At 32.7% G+C, this 15,617-nt stretch overlaps 1 long non-coding RNA gene across 1 annotated transcript in view; it reads left to right on the top strand.

Annotated features, from left to right (window-relative positions):
* The window catches only part of LOC143249216 (uncharacterized), a 100,382-nt gene that overhangs the window by 83,030 nt on the left and 1,735 nt on the right, over positions 1-15,617 (top strand). The window lies entirely within an intron of this gene.

Here is a 15,617-nt window from a genome sequence, read left to right as displayed (position 1 = left end):
TTTAGGTATTGGCATATCCATACAAAAGTTATCAGTTTATTTTATGAATACAGGTGCCACTAACGTGGTTATAATTATGTTATTAGAAGTATAATGTTATCACAAATAATATTGCGAAACACTTTTGATAATAAAATGCTAAAATTTCTAAAAATATCACTTGGAGTGTAGCCATGCATTACTTTGGCGATAGAAAAAAATTTACCCAAATCTTGAAATAATTATAACATTACGGATTACCATATTTCAGGAAGAAACAAAACAACATTGAAACAAACAATAATGAAAGTACGAAAACGTTTCAGATAAACTGTTAAAGCTTGGATATTCACCTCGTGCTCTGATATAGTGCAATTAACGACAATAAGCGCCAGAAGAAAGAACAGACATTGCAGTCTAATAATACAAACGCATAGATAAGAAACTGACTGATTCCCATCCGAACTATGGAGGAAGTACAGGAAACTCAGTTGATTATTATATCGGTTAGATAACACTTCTTAGGATAAGAGTTGAGTATAATTCGTTAGGCACTTCTGAGACACACATCACTGATTCCTTTTGTCTTTATGTTTAACGCGAAAAACGTAAAATATAGTTTCAAGTCTAAATTCTACTGACCGAAAGTTTGACCTGATGTGAAAAATAATAAGTGGGATTTCCATTATGTTCAAACTGACGCTGGAAAACTGTAGTTATCGTACACTAGTAATTATTTCAAAATAATTTCAGTGAAAATTTGACAATATAATTGTATTGAAGCAGTTAGGTAGAGAAGACTGTGAGTTCAGTATGAGATCTGTAGTACAGCTACGTGTGTTACGTTTTGTTTTGTTTATTTTTTGAATTTCGCGCAAAGTTATATGAGGACTATCTGTACCAGCTGTCCTTTATTTAGCATTGTAAGACTAGAGGGAAGGTAGCGAGTTATCACCACCCACCGCCAACTCTTGGGTTACTCTTTTACCAACGAATAGTGGGATTGACTGTTACATTATAATGCTCCCACGACTGAAAGTGCGAGCATGTTTGGTGCGACGGGGATTCGAACCCGCGACTTTCAGGTTACAAGTCAATCGCCCTAACCACCTGGCCATGCCGGGCCATGTGTAACGTATTACAATACATTTCTGACGAATCTCCAATTTATTATATTGTGTACGTTACATATTACTCTTTCAAATAACCGGAAACTTGAGTTTTAATTTAGAAGTTAATTTAATGTTAATATGCATTAAATTTATGATATTTGATATACACAATTTTCTTTCTTAATACAAATATGGCACAGCATGGCCAGGTAGTTAAGGCGCTCGATGATCGCGAGTTCGAATCCCTGTCTCGCGAAACATGCTCGCCCTTTTGCTGTGGGAGCGTTATAATGTAATGACTACCTTCCAACTAACCTTACACTGCTAAATTAAGGACAGCTAGTGCAGTAGCTTTGCGCGAAATTCAAAAACAAAGAAATAAACAAATATATTTTAATATAGAAAAAATACAACTTCTAATAACGGTTATTACTAATAGATATTATAAATGATGTTTTATATACAATAGTTTACAAACTTACAGACAATACTAATTCCTACATCTGGTCTAGAACAATATTTTTTCGACGATCCACGACGAACAAATTAATTCTCGGTTGATATTTCCTCACCTCTCAGGCTAACTAGCCTGATTGACCTCCCACCCTTACAAGGTGACTTTTTCCGGCGAAGATATTTAATGTCCTCGTAGAAATACTAACATCCTAAGTTAATTCAATGAAGTTGAACGGTTTGTAATGTTCGAAATCTATAAACGTTCCTGGACAATTTCTGTAGTCATCCGATTAATAGACGTTAATCACAATTATAGTTTCCGATGACTATAGTGCATTGACTGTAGCTGTCCAATAATAATACCCTTCGGTCTCTCGGCTAGCCGTTTTTATACGAATTACGCGAGTTTCTCAAAGTTTCAACAATATTTTTGATTCTAACTCTCAAGAATCTTCTATAGTTTTCAAGAACAGAAGAGACTTCTCAATACACAGTCAAGAATATACGTCATATGCAAAAAAGAAAACTATACTGAAACCAATGTAGTTGTTAAAGTAAACATATAATGGTGAATATGTTTCACATGATAGAAATGATCAATGCATGATACAATGGAAAAATCAGTCAGTATTTGATATCATTATACAACGAAATATCCATTCTGGCAAAAATGTGTTGAATGTCGATGATAAACCAGACAACGATAGATGCACATTTTCACACACATATATATTATCACTCAGAACCAGCGTCCATGTGGAGTAAATTGTCCCACAGTGAACGTTCAGATATATTCAAAGAATATTACTTCCCAAACATCATGTGTCAGTATGAATATTACTGATAGGACTGTCTAATTCCTTTTTTGTCTCTAGGACATGAAGAAATGAGGATGCAATAAATACATATTCCAGAAATTCTAATGTCCTTAACACTAAGACATTCATATTAATCTTCAGCTTATATGTAGCCTTAATACTGACAATTTCCTGGTATATTTAACGTAATATTATTTTGAAGGGGTTATAAAAGTCAACTGATTCAAATTCTGAGGACTCTGAAAAGTATAGAAAGGGGAAAAGATATTTATGTGAAATATGTTAAAATATCTGCAGGAGGTATCAATGAAGAAGATTACTGCGAATGCTATTACAATGAGCTATAATGAGGGTTGAGGAAAAGGGTTATCTTTTAAACAAACTGAACAAAAGTAAAGCTAAGCATTTTCCAGTGAAGACAATTAAGATTTAAAGGCAGGAAAAGGAAATACATAACACATTAGAAGTGAGATGGTGGTAATAAATTAATCTTGGATCAGACTTTAACTTGGAAAAGTTAACAGTGACAGACTTTGTATTTACTTGGTATTTTCTTAACGTTTCATGAATAACTTTATCTACACATCTGTTAAACTTTTTCAGTGCTATTGCGTTTTCCATGTGTTATTTTACTTTTTAGATTTACAAGTTATAGTGGGTTTCACTCCATCTATATTCCAATTTAGGTGATTTGTTTTACATTATAATGTATTGAATGTCGTCAGGTTTTCAACACATAGTATAATACCACGTCACTATGCAGTGTGATATAAATTTAATAGATCCGTTTAATATTTACAATAAGTACCTTGACCTTGGCTTCTCTTTGCTCTCAGATTTGATAAACGATAACATAATCTTAAAAGAGTAGGTGGCATAAATGTAAAAAATGAATAAAAGTAAATCACGAGATTCAAAAACACTTTATACTACTATTGTTAGAAAGACATATAGTTAACAATATTAGCCTACTGGTACGTCTTCCCTTCAATATTATTTGTTCTGTAAATGTGAAATTAAGCGATACCAGCTAAAACAAAAAAAAAACAAAACCAAATTGGGCTACATAAATTTCTAGCACAGGATAAATATAAAATTATGAAATTAATTGTACAACGAACATGTGACCAATGATTTTATGGTATGTCTGTCGTGTTTTATTATGCGTAATCAGGTTTAATATATATATATTACATAGTTCGAGGCTTGGACAGCACGAATCCTGATTATTAGAGTTTATCTGGCTCTACAGTATAATAACATAGTCACCAAACTTCAAAAATATATAAAATAACATCATGTGTTGGTGTAGCAGTAATATGTTTTCAATAACTACAACATAGGGTCACGTATTGACAAACTGTACATGCAATAAACAGTCTAGTATGCAACTTAACTTGGTATCACGTTAAAATAACTTAAAATTTTACATCATCAAGGAGTAAACAAGCATGAACTGAAATATCAGGTATTTCTACAGAACAATCTTACATCAAAACTAGCGGTTTTTTAATTATTTTAATATTTCATTCACAAAAAAAGCGTGGAGATGAGAGCGTATGTTTTATCTTTCGTAAGAGAACTGGCAACTTCATTCCAGGCTACTTTATATCCGTAAGAGACAACAAGAGCATATTTTCATCTCGAGATGTGTTTTTCGTAAACAGTAGCCTGACTGGCACCGTTCGGATTATACTTATAAAAGTTTTTTATGTTTTTATGATCTTGTTTAGTGAGAAGAAGGAAGTAGTAATTACGTTGAGAGACAAGCTATTAACATGCAACAAGCACTCAGAACTAGAACCTTGGAATTAAAGTCTGTACCAGCCCATACTAATATGACGTCATCGGTGCCCTAGGTGTTCCTGGCAATAAGATCGTCTAATCGGAGAATAGGGACAAGTTTTAGACTTACCCATCCTGTTAAGACCCTCATCAAGTAATAATTATCCATTTGTGAAAAATTCTTTTGGGCGGCATTAGATGACTGATATTTTTCTAGATCATCATCGCTCAAAAGAGGACCTTCAATCGTATTATTTCTTCAAGCTTTTGTTGGGAGAGGATTCAGTTAAAGGAGTAAGCCATCATTTCTCTAAGACTGGGCGTCTTTTTGTCTCCGAAAACACAAACTAAAGCGTTTCCAAAGAAAGGGCGAGTGTCAATACTAGTGAAATCAGCACATATTTGTATGCACATGGTTCAAAAGATGCTAAGACTATCTTATCTATGGGTTTTTCTCGTTCTACTAAATCTTTTCCCACCTCTAGAATCTGTCAAGATCTGATACACGGCACAGCCTGATGTCTCCCATTTTGCCCGAATGCATCTGCTCTGAACAAATGAGCCATTCGATGGCTCAGAGGGTGGTAAGTTGGGGATGAGCAGGCACGGGCCATCCTCAGTGGGAGCCTACAAGCCACTCGAGCTGTTAAAGAAAGGCTCTATCTTTGTTCCTATTTTGTACTTGATATCTTAGTTTAACTCAAAATGCTAAGAATAGTGTACAAACAGCACAAAGATGAAAGGTCGTTTGAAAGTTATAGATTTGTTTAGTTTATAAAGTGGTAACATAGTTAGTGACAATAACTTCTATGTCCAATATTAAAATGACACATGCTCTTTATACAATTTTCTTTTCTTGTAGAAACTAATTATGAAAATAATAATAATGTATAACAAAATGATTCATTTCTAGAAATGTGAAAGAATTTTTAGAACAGTTACTAATTTAAATACATCTAAACGTCACACCATGATAAACTGTACTCATTGTATAATAACATACTGTATAAAAATTACTGTGAAAATTTTGAGAACATGACATTTTTGCAAAAATTTAAAATATCCGCGATCTGTTCAAAACGTAGTTTCAGATATGAAATAAATGCACAGAATAAATCAATATCGAGTGTATTTTGGGTTCCTCAGACTACTCTGGATAATAAAACAAACTTAATCTCCTGCAACTGTTTCCAAGTGACTCTACAACCCGTGTTGAAAATTACTGATCGCATTTAGCCTAACAGCTATCATAAATTTATGCAAAATATTTATATATATCGTAAAAATAACTTTTTTTTTTTTTAATCGTTGTTGTTGTGGTTTGTCGAGCACAAAGCTACACAAAGTAATATCTGTGCTCTGCCCACTACAAGTATCGAAACTTGTAAGTATTGTAAGTCCGTAGGCGTACTGCTATGCCACTCGGATGTTCTTTGATAGATTTATTTATTCATTGAAAATTGTATTTGAAAATACTCAAAAGCAGTATGTAAAAGCAACATCAGTTTAAGAAAACAATGAGTATAATAATATTATATACTGAAAATTCATTCAGACTGTGTTCAAAACTTTCATCATGGTATTATTTTTTATTTTTGTTAAAAATATCCGATTGATTTGTTTGTGCCTTTAAATATGTTCTCAATTTTGAACTGTTAAGAACCAACAAAAATCTTTCATCATCGCAAGTTTCCACTGCCCTTGATATCACTGTTCCAATGTAGAAATACCTTGGTGGAAGCTCTCATTATGCTCATAGCATCTAGGTTATTTGGAAAGAAGTCTAAATGAGAGTTTAAGGAATGCATCTTTAGTGACATTGTAGACCTCATATCTTTGTGGTTCTCAAGAATATCCTCACAGCATAGTTTTCATTTCTGTGATTTACTAAGAAGTTATTTTGACAATCAGCTTGAATGATTTCCAGGTAACAAGTTCCATCTGATTGAGCACTGTTTTAAAATCAATATTCATCAGCACTTCCCGAATCTGTAGCTCAACAAATACTCTTACTTTCAATTTTGCTTCAATGATTTTTGAAAAAAATTTCTCAGACGGAAGCCATTATCATTTTTGTTTATTCCTTTTGCAAAATTATTCAAGAGTTCCACTTTAATATGAATTGAAAGCCGAAACAAATTTTAAAGACCCAATAAAGGTTGATACTCAATATTATGTTTCCCTGGTATTTAACTTTCTCTCACTGGCCATCGCTTTCTGAAATAAGTTTTATCACCTCGGCTGTCCCATAGACACAGAAAGCAACAACGTTTGGTATACCCACTCTGCAGGCCAAGTATGAATGTAGTAACTTTTATATTATCACACATGTTCCACCTGTTGTGACCTTATTTGATGACCGCATGCCTTGATAAGTTTTTTACATGTTCACAGCATGTGAAACAGGAATCAAGAACTTAGTGTTCTCATTAGTCAGAAGTATAGCTTTCACAGTAATTTTATGAATCAATAAAATATTTACATTCTTGAGGATGACGTTCTGTACCTAATTCTTTCATTAGTGCATCATTATTTGTACAAAAGCACAAAGTATCTTACATGCTGTAGTGAGAAGCAAGACACTGATGGCGACTTCGAAAAATTGGAACTCTTCCTGAAATTAACAAGTTCCATTGCTGTAAACAAGACCAAGATGTTTCCCATGCTGTTTTAATAGAGCCAAGTTAGCAATCAAATAGTTTAGTTCTTCTTGTGTAATTAGATGAAGTAGCTTATGTTGAAATACCACAGGAATAGAATTACGAGATGAAGAGTATGAAGATGGTTCATTGTCTTCTTTGGAAGATTTTACAAATCGTTGTTGTATATGACTGGAAGACCTTCGCCATGACATATTGGTTTCACTGTAGATGCAATATCAGTATATTTAATGTTTTATTTAGTTTTGCCTGAATATCCAGAAACATTCATTAGTAATGCAAAAATAACAGTCATTAAGGCGATCTTTGGGCTCACACCATATTATGGGAACTGTAGATGGCATATTTCTTTTCTTATCCTGTCACTGTGTCAAGCCAAATGTGCAAACTGTACAACACACAATATTCAGCTCAGTGTTTTTCTTGATCACAAATTTTATACCCAAAATAATGGTACTAAGCTACCTTTACATTTTCTACAAATGTAGAAGAAACTGTATGAGTTATATTTGCATTTTTTTTTTGTAAAACTGTATATATATTTTTTTCAAATGTAGCAAAAACTGTATGGCTGATTTTTCTGCATTTTCAGACTTTACATGAACTGGAGGCAGCCATCACTGCGAGTTTTTTTTCTAAAAAATTATATAAAAGTTTATGTTTCCAAAGCTAAAGATTAAAGTATATTTAAAAGCATAGTTTTTCAGAATTTCATTATATTGTGGATATGCGAAGAAGAAGGTAGAACTTTGATTTACTTGTGTGTAAAGTAAGATGAAGTAACCAACTGACTGAGTGAAAAAGGCAACTAAAGGAGAGTCAGTCGTCTGACTACGGTCATTTTATTCACATTCGAGGGACTTCTCTGATATTCTATTAAAATATCACATGAGGCTTTCACAATTCACGGGTGAAGCAGATGAGCGTGGGAATAAAGCAAAAGGATGCAATTTGCTACAGTTATATTAAAACCAACCAATTTGGTACAGTTATATTAAGACCAACCAGCATATGTGAACAATATATTTTGAATTTCGCATAAATATAGTTGATTTTTGAAATTATCAAAAATGTATGTCTTTTACCCATTAAGTGTCCAAGTTAACTAAATTTCACAGCATAAATCTACTTTACTAAGTTGTTGCATAATATTTTACATGTTTCTGATAAAATAATGAGATATTATAATAAGTACAAATCTAGAGGCAATGACTAAATTCTCACTACGTTTTTGAAATAAGCACCATAAAATTAGTCCTAACCAGTTGAGTTTTCTCCAGTTGCATATTTTCTGCTCTCCAGCTCAGTTTTATCCGTGTGCACACGTACATTTGGCTTATAACTGTGACGAGTAATATAACAAACAAATACAATAATAAAGATGACTATCCACGTTATGCCTTTGATCTAAATAACAAATTAACACTGACAAATGATGGCAATCTGAACTGTCTTTGTGAGCACATACTTATTGTCCTATTATTCAGACGACTATTAGTAGCATATTAATATCAACGAGAAGATGGCTATCGTTTATGAACGTGAGCGCGTACTTTATACACAATAATTCTGATGCCTGATGGTGTGATATTAATACCAGCAAGAAGTTGGCTATGTGGCTTAGAGGTCTAAGCACGTGTTTCTCGTCAACAATTCTGTTGGCTCGCGATAGCACATTAGTATGAACAAGACGATGGTTATAATAAGAATATTTTGACGGATGTTGGTCAAATACAGTCTTCACTATAAGGATTTCAGCAACGTATTCAAAACAATCTTGATCATAAGCAAGATAAAGAGAATAATGCAGGACCTGTTTGTAAGCAAGATCATCAGAAGAATATGGGATCTTTACTCGCACAGGATAAACAGAACAACACCAAACCTCTTTACACGTAAAATAAACAAAATTCACCTAGGACACATTTAATCAAGTATCGAAATGTTTATTGTTCACGTTAAAATCAGTATATTAAAACACTTCTATTGCGCAATATCTTGCAGCATACCGTTTTATGTTGTCCAAACTAAACGTCTGAGGTCATATAATGCTAAAATCACGCTTTGATGCGCCTAGTAAGCGCAGCATAATGTTTATTGTTCAAACTAAAATTATCAGCATCGATAGAACGTCCTTATAGCACAATGTCTTGCTCCAGCGCTTTGTCTATTGTTCAGGGTAAAACCGTCGGCATCAACAGAACTTCATGACTCAGAGTAGTTTGTACCACTGACATTTCTTTTTTTGACACATTATTTTTCTTACCACGTTTTGTGAACGACATCAAAAACAATCTGATTTTATGATATACTTAGTTTTGGTTTTTCACAAGAACAATATTAAGTTAAACACATGCTTACACGAAATAATTGAACACAGACAGCAAAACCATTACAATTACAGTTTACGTTAAGTCAAATATCTGTTTAGCCAATACAAAGTGGTGGTGAGAAAAAGAAAATTTAAGGAATCAGTTTCGTTACAGGTTTGGTAGTCAGTTGTCATAGTAAAATAACGCTGCAGTTCATTGAGTGCATATGACAAAACCGTTGAGTGAGCCTTAACTTCACTTTAAAAAATTCTTAGGCCCTGCATGGCCAGGTGAGTTAAGGCGTTCGACTCGTAATCTGAGGGTCGTGGGTTCGAATCACGGTCGCACCAAACATGCTCGCCCTTTCAGCAGTGAGGGCGTTATAAGATGATGGTCAATCCTACTATTATTTAGTAAAAGAGTATCCCAAGAATTGGCGGTGGGTTGTGATGACCTTCCTTCTAGTCTTACACTGCTAAATTAGGGACGGCTAACGCAGATAGCTCTCGAGTAGCTTTGCGCGAAATTCAAAAAGCAAACTTTAAAAAAATTCTTACTTCTAAACAAATATACTGTAAGTCACGATTCACAGCAATCTTGTGTGAATGACAGACAACACGGGGTAGTTAGAGTGTTTCATTCATGGTTCTCTGAAATTCAGTTTTAAAACACCTATGAAATTTTATTTTGAGTACTTAAACTGATGCCCCACTTTTATAAATGATCAGATTGTACAATATAGCTGTGAAGAATCGTCCTATCTATCTGTTTATTTGTTTGCTTGCTACTTTATAGCACCAGGCTATGAAAATAGTGGTTTTCCAATCTCGTGACACAAAACCGCCTTCGTCATTTGTTTTGGGAAAACAAATTCCACGAACATTTCAAAATGACCGCATAATCTAAATTCTAATACAAAGAGCTGAACAGTTCATAATGTAAGGCCGATGGCAGAAAGCTGAGGAGCATAAGTCTACTGGGAAAAAGAAAACAGTTATTCCAAACCTTTAGAGTTACATTCACTAACAGAAGAGTCTCTGCTCTGTCTAACAATTGGAATTCGATCAGATATCATTTGAGCGTCAGTCCCTCATGAAATATTCAATGTGTTTTCTGTTTGACGGCAAAGTTATCGATTAACTTTTTTACGGTGCAGAAGCTTCGATGCACGTACGACTTTTGACAGATTGGTGTAATAATGGTTTTCTTCTGATGATCAATCATATTAACTTCCAACGACGCTTAGAAGCTTGTATATAAAACTCTGAAACCATGCAAAGAGTTAAACTCTTACTTCACATTTATTGGAGAATGTCGTTATAAGAATATCGTACTGCTTTTTCACGTTTTGTAGAAATTTTTCTTGTTGATAGGAAACCGAAATATTTATCGTTCTCCAGCAATAATAATGAGTTAGTGACTACTATCAAACTAAATGCATAACGTCGCCGAACAACTAACTAAACGCGACAAATATCGTACGGTTATAAACATTTGACTTTTATTGAAGTTTATTAAAAATATTTTCAAATTTAATTTTATTTTAGTCTCAAAATGTGGTCCATGTTCAACCTATTATAGTTTTCAAACCTTTATTTAAACGTAACGTATTCTTTAAAATAATACCTTCTTTTTTTTTACAGAAGAAAGAAGTTGCAAAGATACATAGGCGTGAAAAGCTACTGAAATTAAAAAAAATTAAATATAGCTCATAAAATACAACATGTGTGTGATTTGTTTTGTTAATAACTAAGCATACCTCAGTAATGTTGTTTTTTACGCATCGTGTTTAGCTGTTTCTATAGGCTGATGTTAACATATTTGTATTGGAGAGGGACGGAACAGGAACTGATGCTGTTGGTTAGATCTATCATCTCTGAGAAGAAATAGAGAAAATGTTATTCTTTTATGTCCCCGCTAGCACAGCGGTAAGTCTACAGATTTACAACGCTAAAATCAGGGGTTTGAGAACCCTCGGTGGACTCAGCAGATAGCCCGATGTGGCTTTGCTATAAGAAAACAAACAAAATTCGTTTTTATAACAATATAATACAAATTCTTAAGATAAGACATGAAATCCAACGATGTTCACTATAATAAACTGATGTTAAAAAAAAGCATAACACTTATCAAATCTGTAATATAAAATGTGTGGAAAAAAATAAAACAAAATAAACTATTCAGAAAGAAACTCTAAATAGAGAGCATAATAAAATACGATAGAAAAAATCTACTGAAAATAAAATAATGAGGTCAAAGTTTCAGAACTATCTAATAAGATACTTAAAGCATGGGTAAAGAAATATTGGGATCATGTAATAATGTTTTCAAATTTCCAATTCAACATTATTGCTTTCTATAAGTTTGATTTCCAAACATTAGTTACCCTAATGCTTTCTGCATGTCATTACAGTTACAAAAAATATTTATGGTTACATTTAAAATTACAAACACAAGGTTAGTAGAATCAAAATATGGTATAAAACTGTCTTAGTAGCCCTCTGTATCGCAACTCTAAATTATCTGCCTGAGGAAAATAAGAGAAAAAATAAAAACATTTCACTATAATTATTTCAACAGTCTACTGAACTATGAGTGATATATAAAATATATATAGTGTAGAAACTGAAATCTCCAACAATACAAATAAATTCAAATAATGTTTATTGTTTATACGTATATAATCTCCAACAATGTTCTGCATGTACTGAAATCAAGTATTTCATGAAAACAAGCAAAATAATAGTTTGTAAAAACGTGACAAGGCTAATGAAAGTTTAGTTTTTATTAAGTATACGCTTTCGAAAAGTTAAAGCGATAAATATAATGACTTTAACAATGTATTTATTCATAGTTTACTTTCATAATAGCATTTAAGTTTTCGTTTCTTTTTACAAAATATACATTAAGAGTTGAAGTTATCCTAGGAACACTTGTAGTCCGTTGATTTTAAAAGTACGATTCCTACTTTTACAGGAAAATACTACTTCATTACATTCTCTGGAAACGAACCATTTCTTAACTGTTATATTTACTAACATCATGTAAAAGTCTATTACTCATTTGATTAGATGTATTTTTAATCAATATTATATGTTATCTCAATACCATTAGAACTTTAAATTTTTATTTGAGATCATAAAGGTATGTCTGCGGCAAACTATTTGGAATGCGTGATCTCTTAAAGTGACGGAGTTAAACTAAAACTCACATGAAAAATGCTTTAACTGTTTTAAAATTGATTGTTACGTCTAGTAGGTTGCATAAAATTAAATGCTACATTTCGTTGGTAATGTATATTAACTTTAAAATGACGGACAATCATTTAAGATGTGTTGGATGATGAGCAACCAAGCCTTGTTAATTTTATGTTAACTTTAACGATGGCAAACAAGTCTCGTAGTCTCTTAAAGAGCATTTTGTGGGACAGAGTATCATACAGCGTGTGTACGTTTGTATTTTTGTTCTTTTCTTTTAACACAATAGGCTTGTACTAACCATGAATTCAATAAATGGTTGGAAACTAAATAATCAGGTGTATTAATCTATCCGTCAAAGGCTATGTTGCCAAAATATTTAATTCCGACAAATATTAAATGCTCAAGTACTCCTGTATTAGACTATTATGTCACTTGCGACATAGTTGTCATATTTATGTTTCATATGGTGAAACTGAGGCTAAGCTTTGCTGACAAACTGCCCCCCCACTCCCCGACTTAATATCATTTAGTTTGTTAACGAAGCATTTTCATTTAAAATAAATATTATGTTTAGAAACATACACTGAAGTATCAATGTTGTCATAAATTTTTGAAAGTCTGTTTTTTTTAATTTCGCGCAAAACTACTCGAGGGCTATCAGCGCTAGTCGTCCCTAATTTTGCAGTGTAAGACTAGAGGAAAGGTAGGTAATCATCACCACCCACTGCCAACTCTTGGGCTACTCATATTATGACCATCACATTATAATGACCCGACGGTTGAAAGGGCGAGCATGTTTGGTGCGACCGGGATTCGAACCCGCGACCCCCAGATTACTACTCGAACGCCTTAACCCACCTGGCCATGCCGAGCCGTTTTACTTTTTTATTTTTTAAAAGTCATTATACGATTATGAAGAGAAACATTCGTTTGTTTATGTAATTCTAGGACATTAAAATGTAGTTAACAAACAAAATATTTTACTTTACTCCTTTACTTTTTTATTTTCTTGGTATTTAACTATTACACAGCAGAAGACATTTATGCTTTTTTAATGTAATAATAGAAATAAATTAGATGAAAATCGTTGTTCGTTATACATTTTCTACCTTTTTCTTTTCTTTTTCTAACGGGCCTGGCATGGCCTAGCGCGTTAAGGCGTGCGCTTCGTAATCTGAGGGTCGCGGGTTCGCGCCTGAATCGCGCCAGACGTGCTCGCCCTCCCAGTCGCGGGGGCGTTACAATGTGACGGTCAATCACACTATTCGTTGGTAAAAGAGTAGCCCAAGAGTTGGCGGTGGGTGGTGATAACTAGCTGCCTTCCCTCTAGTCTTACACTGCTAAATTAGGGACGGCTAGCACAGATAGCCCTGAGTAGCTTTGTGCGAAATTCCAAAACAAACAATCTTTTTCTAATATAAAAATATACTTACAGATATAATCTATATTTTAGTTATGCGAAAAAAACACACCAAAAACTCATTCAATGTTAAAATATTAGACAATATTACATTGTTTATAGAACGTAAAATAGAAAATGAAAGTTCAACAAACAAAATCTTTATTGGAAATATAAATTTTGAAATAACGTGATATATATTTATTTTTCTACGTATATTTCTAGATTGAAAATATAACCACAGACAGTTAAAATTGAAAACGCTTGACTCAGCGAACCAGTGAGCCAAAGGCCTAATAATAGTGATAAAAATTACATTAGAATACAAATGTTTCTTTTTTCTATATTCTTCTGAATCAATACCCATCTTAAAAGCGTGTAAAACTAACATCAAAAGGACTAAAATGTATTTAAAATGCTGTTCTTATATTTCTCTAATTTGAAATCAGTAACGGATTAATTAAAAACCAGTCTAGAGCGATATTCATCCCTACTATTAGGCCTTACCACTCTACTTATTATAGGTTAAACTACAATACTCAAAGATGACAAATATCCTTTATCCGATTTACTATTTGCTTTCAGAATAAGAAAAAAAATATCAGTTATAATTATTTGTAATAATAAAGTATGTAATTTCTGTTCGCAAACTAAGGACCTAAAGTTATTCAAACTGTAATCAATGTGACAAAATTATTATATTTTTTATTTAAAAATAATTGGCCAAGTCTCATTTTGACATTAAAGTTAAAAATACAAATAAGAATATTGAAATTAATGTATATTTTTAAGTTCTTTTTTAGATAATTTTCAAGCAGAAAGTGTTTCATATTCCTTAAGTTCGTGAATTATGGTTTGTTTTGAATTTCGCGCAAAGCTGCACAAGGGCTATCTGCACTAGCCGTCATTTATCAAGTATTTACCTTACCTTCGAAACTCTATCACATACAGGCAATGAAGTCTGTGCTACGTTAATATGACATGGGAAAAATTTCCAATGCTCCCATGCAAAATGCAGATACATTCATATGTTTTAAATGTGTGAGACTTTTAAATTGTTTTCTCTGTCTCTGTATATATATTGTTTTAATTTAGTTAACTCTTTCAGTATTAATTTTCTCTAAAATATATATATTGATTCTAATGAAAATATGGATTTATATGAATATTTAACTAACGTGCAGAACAGTAATTCAATATAATCGCTTTCTCTCATTTATATGACATTTGTCTGATCCTCCCAAATATAGACGTCATTTTAACTTAATCATCGATCGGTCTAGAATCTAGATGTATGTTCGATAACAAAGCACGTTTCACAGTGAAAACGTTCTAACGTCGTACATTCGTATTATTGAATTTAACTAATAAAGTATACCGTTTCCAAGATTAATTTTTAACTAACTTTCAAATAATCTTACAATCAAAAATACATTTATTGACTACCTGGGGTTAATTTTACCATGCATGAGTTTCCTAAATACTATTTTCCAATTAAGCTCGAGGTGTTCAGTGGAATATTTTATGGCTGTTTCATTCCAATATAATCCAAATACAGTTAATTTTGTGTGCCCTATATATATATATATATATACATACATAATTAAAAATAAGTGAGAGAAAAGACTAAATGAAGAACAATCTCCGATTCTGTTGCTCTGTTCATGTGTTACATGTAAAAATAGAGATACCTATTGTTTGTAATATGTGAAATGAATTACTTTTCTATATAAAACATCTTAGTGAACTTAGATTTACTTTGGCGGTATGTTTTATCAGTTAAGTTCAATATTATAAATGCACGATGTTAGAATTTAGTCTCAACTATGTGCTTTGTTATCGAACAAACATTTACACCAGTTAGTGGTTAAGTTTAATGACGTTTATATCCAAAGG

This window comes from Tachypleus tridentatus, chromosome 4, assembly GCF_004210375.1.
Source record: "Tachypleus tridentatus isolate NWPU-2018 chromosome 4, ASM421037v1, whole genome shotgun sequence".
In the NCBI taxonomy this organism is placed as follows: Eukaryota; Metazoa; Arthropoda; class Merostomata; order Xiphosura; family Limulidae; genus Tachypleus; species Tachypleus tridentatus.
The sequence above is the reverse complement of the archived record's forward strand: the minus strand, read 5'-3'. Positions and strand labels throughout refer to the sequence as shown.